Source organism: Lepus europaeus, chromosome 11 (genome assembly GCF_033115175.1).
Source record: "Lepus europaeus isolate LE1 chromosome 11, mLepTim1.pri, whole genome shotgun sequence".
NCBI lineage: Eukaryota > Metazoa > Chordata > Mammalia > Lagomorpha > Leporidae > Lepus > Lepus europaeus.
The window spans coordinates 106,070,434-106,090,235 of NC_084837.1; the positions used below are offsets into that span (position 1 = coordinate 106,070,434).

General features: G+C 46.9%; 1 protein-coding gene across 6 annotated transcripts in view; it reads right to left on the minus strand.

Moving 5' to 3' along the window:
- The window catches only part of CPEB1 (cytoplasmic polyadenylation element binding protein 1), a 115,945-nt gene that overhangs the window by 80,320 nt on the left and 15,823 nt on the right, over positions 1 to 19,802 (minus strand). For 3 of the 6 annotated variants that reach the window (XM_062206309.1, XM_062206310.1, XM_062206308.1), the window contains exon 2: positions 7,733 to 7,907. The exons of 2 other annotated variants lie outside the window; for them this stretch is intronic. The gene's annotated coding sequence lies outside the window, so the exon portion shown is untranslated. Of the gene's footprint in view, positions 1 to 7,732; positions 7,908 to 19,802 lie in introns of those variants that run through there. One more of the 6 variants, XM_062206307.1, reaches the window with a different exon arrangement.

A 19,802-nucleotide genomic window follows, 5' to 3' on the forward strand; every position in this document is an offset into this window, starting at 1 on the left:
TGCCTGGTGTCATAAATTACAGAAGTACCTTGAACTTGATGAAGCTTGTGAGGAAGAATGCAGTTCGTATTTTTTACCTTTTAATTCTATTTTGCAAACCTTTTAAAGTCCCCTCAGATACAGCCATATATGTTAACATATACATACACACATGTGTGGACCTAAGAGTCCCCCCCGCCAAGAACAGACTTCTTAGTTCCTACAGGAAGAAAATTGGCAACTACCTAAATACAAATCTCTCTACATCCTCCAAAACCCACAGATCCTCATTAACGACAAAAAACACCACACTTATATCCCACAACTACGAAGTACCTAGGAGTCAGAATGCCATGGGCTTGGTTTGCACATCAGGGACCCTGGGAGCAGGTGTCTAGTCTAGCGGTTAGGATGCCTGCTTCCCACATCCAAGTCTGTGGATTCAGTTCCTCGCTCCAGCGTCCTGCTTCACCCTGGGAGGCAGCAGTGACAGCGTAAGTGTCCGAGTTTCTACTATCCACATGGGAGACCTGGATTGTGTTCCAGGCTCCTAGAGGCAGTCCCAGCCCACCCTAGTCAACGTGGGCATTTTTCTCTGTCCATCTTCCAAATAAATTTTTAGTTTTATTAAAAAGAGAAAAGGACTGAAATGTCCAAAATGACATACCCAGTTCAGCAGCCTGCTCTGGAGAGGACTGTCACAGCAGCAAACAGAATGACACTAAGAGCGAAAACAACAAACACCCACCAAGACCTGGAGCCAGAAATGTATGAAGGGTAGAAGAGATGTCCACAGAACACTGAAAAAAATTAACACTTGATAATGCAACAGTTACACCAAGTTACAACTGATACATTGACAAGCCTTCTAGTTCAAGTATCCACAAATTGATTCATAGAATCAATACAATCCCATTCACAACAACCATGGGAAATCATTTGTTTTGGGGGTGGGAGACTGATGGGCAGAATCTATGGAAATGCAAAGATAACAGCTAAGAATCAAAGATCAGGAAGAATCAGAGATGGAGGACTTCACTGCAGAACTCTAAGACAAAGACAGGTAAGAAGATCAATGGAAGATAACAGACTCCAGAAAGGGATCCACACATCCACAGACACTTGACTTATGAGAAAGGGGACACTGTAATGCAATTAGCAAAAAATTGTGCCCAAAATGGTGCTACCTGGCTATTAACACAGAAAAGGAAGAATCCTGACCTTCTATGCAGACTAAATTCTAGATAGGCTGCCAATCTAAACATGGGGGGAGGGTCATAGTTTTGAAATATACTACCTTCATGACCTTGGAATAAAATAGGCAAACACTACTTAAAGAGGACACAAACTATGAAACATATTGGCAGAAAGTTATTAAATCATAATTTCACTCAAATTTGAGTTTTCTGTCATTTAAAATATACCAAGTAAGAGTATAAGGCAGGGGCCCCACTGTGGCACAGAAGGCAAAGCCTCTGCCTGCAGTGCCAGTATCCCACGTGGGCAGTGGTTTGCAGCTCAGCTGCTCCACTTCTGATCCAGCTCCCTGCTAACATGCCTCGGAAAGCAGTGGAAGATGGCCCAAGTACTTGGGCCCCTGCACCCACATGAGACCTCCAGAAGGAGCTCCTGGCTTTGGCCTAGCTCAGCCCCTGCCATTGTGGCCATTTGGAGAGTGAATCAGAGAATGGAAGCTCGCTCTCTCTCCCCCCTTCTCTCTATATATCCCTGCATTTCAAATAAATAAACCTTGGCCTGCATTATGGCATACTAGGTCAGGCCTCCACCTGTGATGCCGGCATCCAATATGGGCGTCGATTCCAGTCCCAGATGCTCCACTTCCAACCCAGCTCCCTGCTAATGGCCAAGAAAAGCAGCACAAGGATGGTCCAAGTGTTTCAGCCCCTGCATTCATGTGGCAGACCCAGAAGAAGATCCTGGCTCTTGGCTTTGGATCGGTTCAGCTCTGGCCATTGCGGCCACTTAGGGAGTGAACAAGTGGATGGAAGACTTCTATGTCTGTAACTCTCTCTCAAATAAATAAATCTTTACAAAACAGTATAAAGGCAAATCAGAGATGGGAGACAATATTTGTAATACAGATACATAACACATGCAGAACGAAGAACTAGTACAAGTAAACAAGAAAAAGGTAGGTAGCCCTGAAGAAAAAACGAGCACAGAAGGCTCTTCAGGAAAGAGGCCATCCAAAGGCCAATAAACAAGAAAAGGTGCCCACTGCATCCGTCATCTCAGGGAAATGAAAATTAAAACCAGAATCCCAACAGTGATATTACTACAGACTCGCCGAGAGGTCCACAATGAAAAATCAGCATCAACTGCTGGTGAGAATAGTGAAAACCCAATTCTTCACACCCTACTTCGGTGTCAACTGGTACAACCACCATGGGAACTGGCAGCATTTCTTAGAGCTGAACAAGTAGGTACCACCCTGTTGAAATCTTTACTTAGTATATACTAAGTTGATCTTCTGTACATGAATTAAAAATGTATCTTAGTGAAGAATGGGATGGGAGAGGGAGTAGGAGATGGGATGGTTTGCGAGTGGGAGGATGGTTATTGGGGGAAAACTGCTATAATCCAAAAGTTGTACTTCTGAAAATTTATTTAATAAAAGTTTTCTAAAAAAATATGCTGTTGGTATGTGAAAATTCTGTGAATATATTTATACTTCCATCCTTTCTATATATACTTCAATAAAAAATTAAATCTTATTTAACTGTTGAAACCATATATTAAAATTCCACACAAAATAAGACAGCCTGAGAGTAATGTGAATCATCTGCTAGCTGGAACTGAACGGATTAAACCGTGCTTTGGAATAACTCTTCAGATAATTTAGATAATTGGACACTATTTATGAGTCTGCAGAATAAAAAAAGACTTCATGTTAGCTAAAAATGCAACAGTAGGTAATAACTATTCAATTCTTTGGTTCTAAATTAAAAGTCAGCAGACCATTTAGATATGGGTGTGGGTCACAGTGTTGGGTTTGTTTTGAGGAGGTCGGCATTCTTAACCTATGATACACACTTTCCTGTACATCTATTATCCTTTAATTTAAAAGGGAAAACCTTTAGTAGTCAGTCTCAAATCTTACTCCAAACTACTCTGGTTAATCAATTCCTTCTTTAAGCCTCCACACTGTTAACTGGCTACAGAGAAGTCTCGTCTCAGTGACTAACATGACACCTTTTTCTCCCGCCATTGCCCCCAGTCATAATCGTACTTGCATCTGCACCTCCCCACCCACCCTTAGGAAATCTTACCAGTTTTCACATCTTTTCAGTTACGAGAACTCAGCTCAGGCTGCTTGAGTGGCATGTCCATTTACAGTTCATTTCAGCAGACATGAGGCTTAAAGGATGAGTGAGGGCCCTCTAGGTGGCAGGCATCCCTCTCATGAGCAGTGTGCAAGATCCCCACACAGCTGCATGGGCAGCAGATTCACTCTGGGCGGCCCCTCCAGCCCCACCACTTGCACGCAACAAGGGCCTTCTTGGTGAGCTACTGGCCAGAAAGCTTAGGACTTCTGCAGCACCTGGTAAGCCACAGGAGGTCACAACTTCCATGTTTGTCAACTTTTTTTATTTTTGGGACAGGCAGAGTTAGAGAAAGGTCTTCCCTCCGTCAGTTCACTCCCCAATGGCTGCTACGGCCGGAGCTATGCTGATCCGAAGGCAGGAGCCAGGTGCTTCTCCTGGTCTCCCATGCGGGTGCAGGGCCCAAGCACTTGGGCCATCCTCCACTGCCTTCCTGGGCCACAGCAGAGAGCTGGCCTGGAAGAGGGGCAACCGGGACAGAATCTGACGCCCCAACGGGGACTAGAACCCGATGTGCCAGCGCCACAAGGCGGAGGATTAGCCTGTTAAGCCACGGCGCCAGCCTCCACGGGCTTCTTATCTAGACCAGGAAAAGGCTGCAATGATGTTTGTGGCCACAGGGACAGCTCTGTGGCCTTTTGGCAAGCCCCGGGGCAAGTATCTGGCCCCACTTCTTGGGGGCTTTCATTATACCACAGGTCACTTAACACTTCTTAATTCTCAGCTTTGGGTCCTAATGGCCAATTCTGGGGTAACAGGGGGAAAAAAAAGCACTCAATAACCAGTTACAATGAAATATTTTTAATTCTATTCAAAAATCTAATTCAAATCCTCTTCACTCAAAGCGTTTCCTAATGCTTTATCCACTGGAGGGGGGCGGGGTGTACTTCTGTTGCCACTCCCTGCACAGCAAAAAGTGGAATACTTCATTACAGCCAGAGTATCACTCCAATAAAGAGAATAAATAGTATATAACCAGGGACAGTGCTGTGGCATAGCAGGTAAAGCTGCGGCCTGCAGTGCCGGCACCCCACATGGGCACCGGTTCAAGTCTCAGCTGCTCCACTTCTGATCCAGCTCTCTGCTATGGCCTGGGAAAGCAGTAGAGGATGGCCCAAGTCCTTGGGCCCCTACACACACATGGGAGACCCAGAAGACGCTCCTGGCTTCGGATCAGCACAGCCCCAGCAGTTGCAGCCAACTGGGGAATGAACCAGCAGATGGAAGACCTCTCTCTGCCTTTTCTTCTTTCTCTGTGTAACTTTCAAATAGAGAAATCTTTTTAATAGTATATAACCTGTGCACGTTGGTTATACCTGCATAGAAACAAGTTAATTGTGCGATTTTAACTCTGACAGGTAACCAGGCGTGGATAAGCGTTATCGTAATAGTAGCAGGAGGGTCAGCGCTGTGGCCCGGTGGATTAAGCCAACACCTGAGATACCAGCATCCCATGAGCACCTGCTGGGAGTCCTGGCTTCTCATCTTCTGATCCAGCTCCCTGCTAATGCACCTGGGGAAGCAGAAGATGACCCAAGTACTTGCCCTCCTGCACCCATATAGGAGATCTGCCAGAAGCTCCTGGCTCTGGCCTGGCCCAGTGCTGCCCATTGTGGTAATTTGGGGATTAAAGCAGCAGATGGAATATCTCCCTGTCTCTCCCCTTTTCTCTGTAAGTGTGCCTTTCAAATAAATAAATCAATCTTAATAAGATAGGATGACTTCTTTAGGCAAACTGGAAACGGAAACATTAAAAACACTGTGTTTAGGATATACCATTTCTTAAAATTGGTACACTAGGTTTGCTACAGAAGAACCAGTAGGGAAAGATTACAGAAAAGATTTGCTGTCACATCTTTACTGTTACATATGTATTATTCTAGTCTTTCTCTGTACAGATACTTAAAGACATCCTGTTTTGTATTTTCTTTTTTCATTTCTGACACTGTGATTATCTTTATCTGCCATTAATCAGTCCCCCACAAACATACTTCATGGTGCAGAACCTGCTATGGTATGGCAGTGCCATGATTTACTTAACCTTCTGCCGTTATCCAATTTTCCCCAGTTGTAATGCTGCCATAAGCCATCTGGTTCTTAAGACTGCTCTGATCATTTTCATAGGTAACAAAATTACTTTGGGCCAGAAGTACAAGTTCAGGTTATTTCTCAAGGTTCATTCTGATTTACTTAACTACAGGTCAGTATCTCGGCTGGTGTGGTCAACATGGTTCTTGCTGGGAGAACCGCAGAAAAGACATTTTTAACTTGTACTGTTCATCTCTGCATTACTACAACCAAATACCTGAGACAAGCTACTTACAAAGGAGAGATGTTTACCAGGCTTACAGATGTGGAGGTTCAAGTCCACTCATGGTGGCCCCACAGGTTTGGCTGAGGGCACTGGATGATATGGCAGAGCACTTGCAGAGGAAGGATCCCACTAGCCACGCCAGAGTGTGGCTGGGCTCACCTCGGGTTTTTACAGTGACACTTCTGGATGACAGCCACCTTCTGAGGGCATGCCCAAAAGCCCTAAGGAACTCCCATAGGTCCACCTCCCAAACACCTCGAGTAGATTGTTAGTATCATTAACTTTTGACTTTAAATTTTTGCATGACTTCAGGAGTCATATCATATTCAAACCACAGCACTGTCACAGGCCAGACATCCCTGCTCTAGCACTCACGAACAAGGACCCAGAGGTGGGCTGAAGTCTCAGGTAAGAGCTGGAGAGGCCTAGGTATGTGTGGAAGCTACCTTGACAATCCCTTGAGTTCCCCTAAATATGCAGTATTGCATTCTCATGAGCCTCATAAGAAACCGGGGAGGGGGGCAGGCTGGAAAGTTATTATTCTGCCCTATAGTTGGCAAAACTGACCTCTTCACCTCACTACCCAAGAGCAAGCTCAGAACCCAGGTTTCCCAGTTTCTTCAAGGCACTCATCCCCGAACCTCTTAGATGTGTGCCCTGAGAAGTGAACACCCCCCAGTCTGGCCAACCACAGACCAGGGCAATGCTAACACCCTTCCCACAGCCTGGCATCTCATCTGCGAGGCCACCGGGCTCCCAGGCCAATGGCAGATGCACACTCCTGACAGCTCCTCTCTCATCAAGCATGGGTCCTTTCCCTCACACAGTTCAATGACCTAGCATTCGCTGAAAAACACTTTCCAATGTATCTGAAGTGACCAAGTGACACCTAAGCCAGTGCTGTCATTCTCATTGGAATATAATCCATGCAATTTTCCCAAAGGAGAAAAATAGAACACGTGTATTAGAACCAAGATGGCACCCTAAATTTTTAACTTGGCATAAGCTAGTGGAGAAAAGGGCTGGCTCATGACCCGTACTTTACAAACACACTTTTCTGGAGGTTAGAAGAGACAGTGTGCCTTCACTCATTTGCCTTCCTGTAAAGTCAACAGAAACTAACTCTACAGATGCCACAAGTCAGCCTCCTTCTCAAAGAGTTTCTCCCTCAAATGTTTAGCTATTTGATGCTCACATACTCCTGCATCTTTGTGGGAATTATTGCCAAGGCCAAGTTAAAAAAGAATAAATCTAAGAATTTATAATTAAAAAACATGAATTATCAGTCCTAGTTCTGAGAATGCTTGTTGTTGCCAAATTCTTTCAAGGTCCTTCTAAAAATGTTTAAATATATTCTTTCACCTCAGAAAAAAATTCCATCAACAGTCTTACAATACGGTGCAGTACCCACAGAAGGTTATGAACATGGAGGATATCCACACCTCCTCGGGAAAGAGTCACCTTCACAGGAGATGCTGCCCTCGTCCCTCTACTCCTCGGTGGAGCATCCTACACACCCTGAGACCTAAATGTTGGTTCATCTAAACTTATGCTTAAAGGCCAGTAAAACATCCAGGAGCTACACTGTCTACAGTAGCCACAAGTTGTATGCAGCTTCTGAGGACCTGAAACTAACTAGTTCACACCATAATATCTTGCAAACGTAAAATGCACGCTAGTTTTTGAAGTCTGAGTATTAATAAAAAGATACTATCTCATTAATACATTCCTATTGATCATAAGCTGACATACATTTTGCTTATGTGTGACATGAAATACTTCATTTCATCTGTTTTGTTCTCCTTTAAAGTCTGTAACATGCAAGTCACGTGATATTTCAATATAGAAATACGCCTGTCACCTTTGGCCTATTTTCTACCCCATCTTCCTGTGTGTCAGGTAATAGATTTCTATACTCTACTCAGCCAGTCTTCATTCAGACACTCCAATCCACAAAGTAAAGCACAAGAGGGACAAGCGTCACCAGACCTGACGCCACTCTTCACGAGGTTCCCAAGGAAGTTCTCCTACAAGCATTACCTAGAAGCGTTCTATATACAAACCTAGAACATCCGAGTTTTCAAACCTAAATCACCTGGCAAATGATCATGAATTCTTCTGTTTATGGGTGTAGTGCAGACTCTGCTGAAATCCAGAGAATTATCCAATATGGCATTTATCCTTCGAAAGATATTGGCATTGCTACACGTGGAGAGTGCAGGCGCTTCTTGGTTGTCCCAGCAATCTTGTAGCCTTCCCACGTCTTCTTCCTAGAGTCAGAGAGAAGACACTGAGACTTTCTACACACGACAAAGACTCTGCACTCACTCACAGTGCAACAGCTGATAACTGAGCTACCTGAGCTTGATAAAGTAACTTGGAATTCTTGCTTATACATTAAATGTTCACTATGAACAAGGTACTCAGGGACTCTAAGACAAACACCAAAATACAAAGGCATTTCCTCAATAATCGCCTAACCTAGTGGGACACACGTGGGAATCAACATGACACTAGTAGCAGCTGGATACAGAGCCAGGTGGATCAGGTTCAGATCTCAGCGTACAGCCATGCACTGGAGTACTGTCTCTAACACAAAGGAATGGCAGTACTGATACCCACTACAACATGGATTAAATCTGAACACACATGAAATCAAAGAAGCCAGTCATAAAAGACTATTATTTGAGCCCATTTATATGTAATATCCAGAATAAGCAAATCTGCAGATTAGCTGTGTGGGGCAGGGGATGAGCAGATTAGAGGGGTGGCTAGGTGGCTAATGCGTACAAGGTTTCTTTTGAATGACAGGTTCTAAAGTTATAGTGATGGTTGTATAACTCCAAATACATTAAAAACTTTATGATATGTAAATTATATCTTCATAAAGCTGTTTAAAAATTCGGATTCTCAGGGGCTGGCACTGTGGTTAAGCCACTGTCACCTGCGACAATCACATTCCATATGGGTACTGGTTGGCGCCCCAGCTGCTCTATTCCAACCCGGCTCCTGATAATGCACCTGGGAAAACAGAAGATAGCCCAAGTTTGGGCCCCTGCCACCTGTGATTGAAACCCAGTTGGAGTTCCAAGTTCTTGGCTTTGTCCCAGCAATTGCAGCCATTTGGGGAGTGGACCAGCATATGGAAGATCTCTCCCCCTCCCTGTCACTCTTCCTTTCAAATAGATAAAAGTTTTAAAAAAAAATTTGGGTTCTCAAGGCAACACTGCGGCACAGAAGGTTAAGCCACCACCCGCAACACCAGCATCCCATACAAGTGCCAGATTCCTGGCCACTCAGCTTCCAATACAGCTTCCTGCTAATGTGCTTGGGAAAGCAATGGAAGATGGCCCAAATGCTTGGGCCCCTGCTGTCCATGTGAGAGATCCAGACGGAGTTCCCAGCTCCTGGCTTCAGTCTGGCCCAGCTCCAATGGTTGTGGCCATCTGAGAAGTGAACCAACTGATAGCAGATCTGTCCTAACTCTGCCTTTCAAGTAAACACTTCTTTAAAAAGTTGGGGTTTATCAATATCGGCTGTGTGATCAGGTGCTTAAACCAGTGCTTCCGTTTCCTCATTTATGAAATGGGTACAGATCAGCTTTTTGGTGATGTATATAAAACACTTAGTCCGGGGCCAGCGCCGTGGCTCACCTGGGTTAATCCTCTGCCTACGGCGCCTGCATCCCATATGGGTGCTGGGTTCTAGTCCTGGTTGCTCCTCTTCCAGTCCAGCTCTCTGCTATGGCCTGGGAGGGCAGTGGAGGATGGCCCAAGTGCTTGGGCCCTGCACCCACATGGGAGACCAGGAAGAAGCACCTGGCTCTTGGCTTCAGATCAGCTCAGCTCCAGCTGTTGCAGCCATTTGGGGAGTGAACTAGCAGAAGGAAGACCTTTCTAACTCCCTGTCAAATAAAAAAAATTAAAACACAAACAACCACACTTAGTCCACTAAGAAACTGCTTCAGCAGCTGCTATTTTTACAGCTGAAGATGTAATCACACGAAAAGCTGTGATAAGCACCAGGAGTGGTACAAACACCGCCAGGAGGGAAGTGGTCTTTTTTTTTAAAAGAGGCAGAGAGAGGAGAAAATGCTCCCATACACAGTTCACTCCCCAGATGCCCACAATGACCAGGCCAAAGCAACAAGCCAGAAACCCAACCACTGCCAATTTCCAGGGTCTGTACTAGCAGGAAGCTAGAGTCAGCAGCCAGAGCCTGGTACTGGTAATATGACTGTTAAAAGTATATACAGGAGGCCACCGCCACGGCTCAATAGGCTAATCCTCCACCTGTGGCGCTGGCACACCAGGTTCTAGTTCCGGTCAGGGTGCCACATGCTGTCCTGGTCACTCCTCTTCCAGGCCAGCTCTCTGCTGTGGCCCGGGAGTGCAGTGGAGGATGGCCCAAGTGATTGGGCCCTGCACCCCATGGGAGACCAGGGGAAGCACCTGGCTCTTGCCTTCGGTTCAGCGTGGTGTGCTGGCCACAGCGCGCCGGCTGCAGCAGCCATTGGGGAGTGAACCAACGGAAAAGGAAGACCTTTCTCTCTGTCTCTCTGTCCACTCTGTCAAAAAAAAAAAAAAAAAGTATATACAGGAGACAGTGCTGTGGTGTAGTGAGCTAAGCCTCTACCTGCAGCACTGCCATCTCATATGGGCACTGGTTAGAGTCCCAGCTGCTGCATTTCCAATCCAGCTCTCTGCTACAACCTGGAAAAGCAGAAGATGGCCCAAATGCTTGGGCCCCTGCATCCATGTGGGAGATCCAGAAGAAGCTCCCGGCTTTGGATCAGTTCAGCTCCAGCTGTTACAGCTATTTGGAGAGTGAACCCATGGATGGAAGACCTTTCTGTATCTCCCTCTCTGTAACTCTGCCTTTCAAATAAATCTTTTTTAAAAAAATAAACTACTGGCATGAGAAGATGTGAGCAACATTACTGAATGAAAACAGAGCTCCTGGATACAGAATCATGCACTGAACCCCTACATAAAACCACTCCGTTGGTGTTGTCTATCTCAGTAACTAACATCACCATCTACCAGGAGCCCAAGGCAGAAACCTGCCATTGTTCACTCTAATATACCTCCCTCTCCACATCTGATGCCTAACACAGTACGCGTGAAACACTGGCAGACAGACAAAAATCCTCTAAGGAGTCTGCTTCACCTGTTTAAAATGCCCAATCATCTTGGGAAAACCAAACAACAAAAACAGACCAAGTAAGAAAACTGGCACTTACGGTATCAGCTCACATCTAAAAGTGTGGGCTCACTTTCTGATTAGGCTATAAAATCCAGGTCAGCATGAGAATGGCCAGAACCATTTATAGTTTTATCGACTCTGCAAGATGACCATGAAGTGATGAAACTGAGCTCCATTTTAGCCGGAATCCCTTGACAAGACTGGTACCCTTTGTAAGCTGTGAGGACAACAGAATACCCAATCCTGCAAGGTTACTTCCCTGAGCCCTCCAGAGAGGCACCGTCGAGAGCGATTAAATCCAGTGACTCAGGTCCTTTCATAACTAGAATTCTAACATGATTCCAACTTCATGAAGACAATTTCAAAAAGGCTTAGACTGCAAGCATGTACAACCTGCAGATCTTAAGGCCACATACATTTCATTCACTAACAAACAGCAACTACCTATAGTGAGCACCCCCAAGGTTTGTAGATGAGACAAAGTTCTGGGAGTAGGCATCTGATATAGTGGTTAGAACACCACCTGTGAGGCCTGCATCCCTCATCTGAGTGTCCGGGTTTGATTCCTGGCTCTGGCTCCCAACTCCAGCTTCTTGCTAATTTACAACATTGGGAGGCAACAGATATTGGCTCAAGTGGTTGGGCCTCTGTCACCCGCTTTGAAGACCCAGATGGAGCTCCTGGCATTGGCCAGGCCATCCCTGGTTGTTGCAAGCATTTGGGGAGTGAAGAGTGGATGAAAGACCTTCCTCTGTATATTTATTGGGCTGGCGTCGTGGCTCACTTGGTTAATCCTCCAACTATGGCGCTGGCATCCCATATGGGCACCTGCGCCAGGTTCTAGTTCCAGTTGCTCCTCTTCCAGTCCAGTTCTCTGCTGTGGCCCGGGAGGGCAGTGGAGGATGGCCCAAGTGCTTGGGCCCTGCACCCGCATGGGAGACCAGGAGAAGCACCTGGCTCCGGATCAGTGTAGCTCCAGCCGTAGCGGCCATTTGTGTGTGTGGGGGGGTGAGCCAATGGAAGGAAGACCTTTCTCTTTGCCTCTCTGTCAAAATATACATTATATATAATATATTTATATTTTTTAAAAAAGAAGTTTTGAAGTCTGGAAAGGGAACTAGGGCATGATCATGTAAAGAACCACAGCACAGCGTGCTGTACACACACACTGACCTCTAAGCCCAGCTGGCTCAGAGGGAGGGCATCTGTCCACAAATTGGGGTAAAGGGGAAGGGAGGCTGCAGAACTGGTCCTGGGGCTTGTGTGGCACAGCGGGTGAAGCCACAGCTCACAACACTAGCCTGCTATACTGGAGTCCTTGTTCAAGCACCAGCTGCTCTGCTTCAGATCCAGCTTCCTGCTAGTACCACTGGGAAGGCAGGAGGATGTGAGAGATCAGGGCAGTTCCTGGCTCCTGGCTTTGGACTGACCCAGCCTCGGCTGTTGTGGCCATTTGGTGAATGATGAAAAATCTCAATGTTTTCAATCTCTCAACCTCTCCCTCTCCATTGCTTTGTCTTTCAGATAAAAACAAAACAATGGGTCTTGTGTGGTGAAGAGAAGGGAGCACACTGGGAAGATGGCCTCCTATGCCCGATTAAGGAATTAGCATTATCTTCTAGGTTAGAAGTTGCCACACTCTCAAAGGTCCCTTTAATACATAAAAACAGGGGCTGGTGTTGTGGCACAGCAGGTAAAGCTGCTGCCTGCGAAGCTGGCATCCCATATGGGCGCCAGTGTGAGTCCTGGCTACTTCACCTCTGACCCAGCTCCCTGCTAATGGCCCAGGAAGAGCAGCGGAAAACAGCCTGGATGTTTGGGCCCCTGCTACCCATGTGGGAGACCCTGATTTCAGCCTGGCTCAGCGCTGCCCATTTGATAGTGAAATACACAGTATATCAACATTGTGGCCATCGTAGGCCATCTGGGGAATGAACCAGCAGATGGAAGATCCATCTCTCCCTAACTGTTCCAAAAAAAAAAAAAGTGAATTAAAAAATAAGCTTTTTATTTATTGTAACAGAAACATTATAAATGTGGATTCTCAGATGCTGGCCACATCTGAGGACAGGTGACTAGCACTGCAGTAAGTCTTAGAGACCGCCAGCAGGTATAAGACAGACAGGGGCAGGAAGGGCATGAGAAAAGCATCTAGTAGGCAGGGGAAAGACGCAGACTTGGAGCCTTTAGGTTAAAGTGGACTGCCCAGAAGAGGAAGGTCTAAGAACTTTTTTTTTAACTTTTTTTTTTTATTTTTGACAGGCAGAGTAGACAGTGAGAGAGAAACAGAGAGAAAGGTCTTCCTTTGCCGTTGGTTCACCCTCCAATGGCCGCCACAGCCGGCGCACTGCGGCCAGCGCACCGCGCAGATCCGATGGCAGGAGCCAGGTGCTTCTCCTGGTCTCCCATGGGGTGCAGGGCCCAAGCACTTGGGCCATCCTCCACTGCACTCCCAGGCCACAGCAGAGAGCTGGACTGGAAGAAGGGCAACTGGGACAGAATCCGGCACCCTGACCAGGACTAGAACCTGGTGTGCTGGCGCCGCAAGGCGGAGGATTAGCCTGTTGAGCCACGGTGCCGGCCATAAACTATGAACCTTACCATTCAAACATGCTAAGGAAAAAAATATATGACTTAGGAATATGTCTAAATTTAGGAGTATGGCCACCCTGCCCTGCTAGGACCTTGGGCTATAACATGTAAACTAGGCAAATGGTAGCCAGCATGCCTCCCCCCCTTCTCTCATGCACACCAAATCAGATTTCTAACTCTGTATAATTAAAAATAAAAAAAGTAAATGAGGTGTTCAATTCGTACCTCACACTGCTTTGTCTCTTAAGTACCAACATTTGCCTTGAATAACCAAATTACAAGGGGAAAAAAGCCGGCCTGGTCAGATGGGGAACTCATCTACCACTTTTCTTACATGTACCATAAGGGATAAAACCCTACTGGGACTGGCATTTGGATCAGTATTTTTATTTATTTTATTTTATTTTATTTTACAGGCAGAGTGGATAGTGAGAGAGAGAGACAGAGAGAAAGGTCTTCCTTTGCCGCTGATTCACCCTCCAATGGCCGCCGCGGCCGGCGCACCGCGCTGATCCAAAGCCAGGAGCCAGGTGCTTCTCCTGGTCTCCCATGCGGGTGTAGGGCCCAAGCACTTGGGCCATCCTCTACTGCCCTCCCGGGCCACAGGAGAGAGCTGGCCTGGAAGAGGGGCAACCTGGACGGAATCCGGCACCCCGACCAGGACTAGAACCCGGTGTGCCGGCGCCGCAAGGCAGAGGATTAGCCTACTGAGCCGTGGCGCCGGCCGGATCAGTAGTTATTAACATGCCAGCATTGTGGCATGCATAGCAGGCTGGGCCACCATGTACAGCGCCAGCATCCCATACTGGGTGCTGGTTTGGGTCCTGGCTGCTCCCCTTTTGATCCAACTCCCTGACAATTTTCCTCCCTTGGAAGGCAAAATATGGCCCAGGTCCTTGGGCCCGTACACCTACATAGGAGACCCAAAGGAAGGTCCTGGCTCTGGCCTGGCCCAGCCCTGGCCATTGCAGCCATCTGGAGAGTGAACCAGCAGAAGGAACACCCCTGTTCTTCCCAAACTCTGCCTTTCAAATACAATTGAAAAAAAATAAAAACTCCTTCGTCCAATATCTAAGTGTCTAGGTTTGATACCCAGCTCCATCGTCCTACCAGTGTATACCCTGGGGAGGAAGGGGTGATGGCACAAGAAAGCGAGTTCTTGCTTCCCAGGTGGGAGATCTGGATTGAGCCCCAAGTCCTCCCCAGCCTAGCCCCCGTCACTGTGCACATTAGACAGAGTGGACAGGAGTGTACATGCACTCAAGTTTCTTTTAAAAGTCATACTACCACCTCAGCTTTCTGTGAACACACATCAGGCACAGTGCCTAACACATAAGTACAAGCTGGACAGAGAAATGCTGTCAATATCATTACACCTTGGGGTCAGAGGCCACTGCAGGGAGGAGAGAGACCTGCCCATTAAACAAGATAAACGAGCTGAAGTAGTGCAACTATTCCTTTGAAGACGCCAGGCCCTTCTGTACCTGAGATCCCGTAACCCTTCCTTCTAACCATTTGAAAGAGTCCACCAAAGAACTAAAGATATGTCATAAACAGAACTGCTTAAACCCTGAGTCTACATAGCATACACTGAGCCTTTTAAGCTTTCTGGGTCAATGAATTCAGTTTCTTACTCAAAACAGAAGCCTGCTACCCACCCCTATACTCACAGACCCATTTACTGTGAATAATGGATACTTTAACCTCAGCGAACAGACAGGTCTGAGTTCAGACCAGGGTCTTGCCATCAGGAAAAAAGTCTTTCTTAGTTCCTCTGCGATTGCCTGATAATCTGCCATTAAGTGAGATCACTAGTGGTTTATTTGGTCTGGTCACTGTGGACAGGAAAGTAGGCTTCAAAGACAACATGCAAACTTCAGTACTAATGAAGAGCTGCCTGGCAATGCAAAAAAGAAAAAGACAAAAACAAAACAAAACAAACCTCTTTTAAAGCTCAATGCTGACAATACAGTGAAAACGGCCTCAAGATAGGTAGTTCTACCTCCCCGGAATGAATGGCTCACGCAGAAATCTCTACGAAGCCGAATGATTTTAGATCAGGCCTCAGCCTTCTCCTCTTCAACAGACATGAGCCGACACTCTCATCATGGGATACAAAAATGTGGGCAGGGAGCCGTCTGGGAAAAAAAAGGCATTCTCCTTTTCCACAGCTGTGACTCCTTTCCCCTCAACCACTGTTCCAAAGAGCAGAAAGAACATTGGCTTTGGAGTACAGACACCTGGTCCATCACTGAAGTGTCACTGCGCCTTGGTGACCTGAGATACAGAACGGGTACCACCCACACTGCAGTAATTAGAAATGCATGATGTACAGGGACCTACTCAAGTAACTTCCCAGTGGCAGGTGTCCAATTCCATACAGGTGATTAAACTGGTGTTACTCCACAGTGTGCTTTCGGTTTATTCATCCCAGCCAAGTTCAATAGGAAGCTGACCTGTTCCAGCAAAGAACTGGGTTTCTCTTTTTGCATCTGTAGTTTGAAAGTATCACTTAATTCTTTCTTTAAAACCTGGAACCTAGGGGGCTGGTGCTGTGGCACAGCGGGTTAAGCAGCCACCTGCAGCACTGGCATCCCATATGGGCGCAAGTTTAAGCCCCAGATACTCCACTTCCTGTCCTGCTCCCTGCTAATGTGCATGGGAAAGCAGCAGAGGATGGTTTAAGTGCTTGGGCCCTTGCACCGTGGGAGACCAGGAGGAAGCTCCTGGCTTCAGCCTGGCCCAGCCTCAGCAGTTGCAGCCGTTTGGAGAGTGAACCAGCAGGTGGAAAATTTCTCTATCTCTACCTTTCAAGTAAGTAAATACATTTTTTTTTTTTTTGACAGGCAGAGTGGACAGTGAGAGAGAGAGAGACAGAGAGAAAGGTCTTCCTTTTGCCGTTGGTTCACCCTCCAATGGCCGCCGCAGTTGGCGCGCTGCAACCGGCGCACCGCGCTGTTCCGATGGCAGGAGCCAGGTGCTTCTCCTGGTCTCCTATGGGGTGCAGGGCCCAAGCACTTGGGCCATCCTCCACTGCACTCCCTGGCCACAGCGGAGAGCTGGCCTGGAAGAGGAGCAACTGGGACAGAATCCGGCGCCCCAACCGGGACTAGAACCCGGGGTGCCGGCGCCGCAAGGCGGAGGATTAGCCTAGTGAGCAGCGGCGCCGGCCTAAGTAAATACATCTTTAAAAATAATTGGAATCTACACCACATGGATGTTTGCTAGTTGAATAAGACCTCAAAATTTTAAACTTATCTGCGCGGCAGAAGAAACCTAGAAGTTCCTCCTCTGCAACTCCTGGCTTGCCTTCAGCCATCTCACACTCCTAAGGCTCACCAGGGCGGGGGACAGCCATTCCCTCCAGCCAAAACCCTGGTCTGCAAGTCTTCAACTGTCGTGAATGAAAGCTAGCTCTACCACCTCTGGTTCATTTCTATTTGGTGTGCTTTGAGTTAACATGGTACCAACAAAGCAGATTCCTCTGAGACTACTACTGTTAGTGCTAGTCATCTGCTATCAACTCATCATCCTATGGACTTATGAAGTCTGGTCCATCCGAAGGGCAAACAGTCTGTTCCCCACCCAGAGAGGTTTTTAAATTTTTACATTTATTTTGGCCGGCGCTGCAGCTCACTAGGCTAATCCTCCACCTGCAGCGCCAGTACCCCGGGTTCTAGTCCCAGTTGGGGCACCGAATTCTGTCCCGGTCACTCCTCTTTCAGTCCAGCTCTCTGCTGTGGCCCAGGAAGGCAGTGGAGGATGGCCCGAGTGCTTGGGCCCTGCACCTGCGCTCCTGGCTTCGGATCGGTGCAGCACGCCGGCCGTAGCGGCCATTTGGAGGGTGAACCAACAGAAGGAAGACCTTTCACTCTGTCTCTCTAACTCTGCCTGTCAAAACATTTTTTTTTAATTTTATTTTAATTTTGAGAGAAAGGGATGGGGAGGAGGGAAGCAAGGAAGGGAGAACTGCAGGGAAGGAGGGGGAAGAATGAATATGAATGAGTGAATAAGTGTGTGTGGTATGTGCACACCCGTGTGTGTAACTTAATGCTTGCTTGCCACAGGAGCCTGGAACTCCACCCAGGTATCCATATAGGTGGCAAGGATCCAAGTACTGTGTCATCACCTGCTGCCTGCCAAAGTGTACATTAGCAAGAAGACAGAAAGGAAGCAGAGGAGCCAGGATTCAAACCAGGCACACTGATAAGGGATGTGGGAAATACAAGTGACAACTGCTGTGCCAAATGTCCACCTCGCCACAGGGAGTTTGAAGGCTGGAATCCAGAATGGAGCTAGTGAGCTCCTGCAAAACTATAACTATTTATACTAAGAATTGAGATTTTTTTTTTCCTTCCTCCCAATTATCCAGGTTTTTTAATTGAAGGCATTGTTTTTTTTTTTTTTTTTTTTTTTTACAGAGTGGACAGTGAGAGAGAGAGACAGAGAGAAAGGTCTTCCTTTGCCGTTGGTTCACCCTGCAATGGCCGCTGCGGCCGGTGCACCGCGCTGATCCGAGGCCAGGAGCCAGGTGCTTCTCCTGGTCTCCCATGGGGTGCAGGGCCCAAGCACTTGGGCCATCCTCCACTGCCCTCCCTGGCCACAGCAGAGAGCTGGCCTGGAAGAGGGGCAACTGGGACAGAATCCGGTGTGCCGGTGCCGCAAGGCGGAGGATTTGCCTATTGATCCACAGCGCCGGTCGAAGGCATTGGTCTTAAACTTTGTTTTACAATTAGGTCAGAGCAACAAAAATATACTCAGATGCCCCAAAGAACTGGTGCTACTGAGATGTACTTTGGCAATTTTATTTCAGTTTTATGCTACTAATAAAGCAAAATAAAACCTCTAGATTTATAGATTCTGAATACACAATTTTAAACATCCCTTTTATGAACACTTAGAAAAATGTCATTCAGGCTACAGATCAGGAAATGTTATAGCTCCCCATGAGGAACTGGCAAGTTTTCCTTATGGAAAAATGTGAGCCTCCTAGCAAAATCTCCATGTTTGTTTTGGTCACTAGGCACTCAAAGCCAAGTTTTTGGCTTAATTTTAATGCCCGTAAGGAAATGCTTCTCTTCCTCATTTTTCCACCTGAGCCTTCCATGCATAAACTCAAGAAATAAAAATTAGGTTGGTCCATATGCAAATGTCTCAAGTCTACCATTATAAAAGAACCATGTGGTAACGTCACATAGTTCAAGTCAGTAGTTTATAAATATGGAGTATCTGTTATGTTGAATGCTGAGATTACAGAAGTGGATAAAACCTTGTCTCAGGATCATCAGTAAGTGGGAGAAAGGGACAAATCCGGCCAAGTGAAGAGAGACCAAAGAAAGCACAAGACACTAAAGGAAGAGAGAAGAGCGAACCAGGTGTCTGGACTGGCGAACCAGGTGTCTGGACTGGCTTCAGGCTTCAGCCTTTGAGGCTGGAGAACAATAAGGCAGAAGTTCAACGAGCAGGTGAGAGAAAGCACGCAGGCAGAGGACAAGCAAGCAGGGGGAGAGGACGCAGAGCAGAGCCAACAGGGAAGTTCACTGGGAATAACCGAGTTAAGGCTGTGGGTCCTCGTCTCCTTCCTCCATCAGAAAGAGAAGTAACGCCATCAACACAGGATTCCTTCTCTTCCTTCCTTTCTTCTCCACTGCCTCCTTCCATCTCTAGGTTTGCTCTGGGCTCTCGCACCGTAAAAACCCATACCTTTCTTGCCTTAATACATCCTACTGTCTTTTTCTGCTCCATACCAACCTCCCAGAAAACATGCTACTTCATCACTTAACCTTCTGTTCTTCCTCTCAATCCACAGTACCCTGCCAGCATGTCCGACACCACACAACTGGCCCTCAATGAGTGACTTCAGTTGTCGTACATAGCTGACACTTAAGGTCGCTCTTACGTGGCTTCTTTAGGGGATCACATCCTCAACTGCTGTCCACTCAACTCAGGAAGCACCATCCCGACTCTCCCTTGACATCTCTGGTCATTCTGCAGCTTCCACAGTGTGTGTCTATCATTCTCTCTGCCCTGTTAACTCAGCCTGGAAACAGGAAGTACTACAATTTCCAGCACAGGTTTCTCAGCACATTCAGTGAATATTTAATACCAAGACTGCTCGAGAGTTTCCAGAGTGCATGGTCTCTGCAGCTGTAGCTTGTGTCATCCTTCCCCGTCAGCTCACCAATCTGAAATTCTAAGCTCTGTCACAGCCCGTGCCTCGGCAGCACCCAGCCAGATCAATACAGATCACTATGTGAAAGGCAGACCCACACACCCTGCATCACAGGCATCCTCACATCAATCATAGCCTCCATAAGTGATAGTAACTCTTAAGCTTAGAGATCAAGAAAAACAGTGACTCATCAATT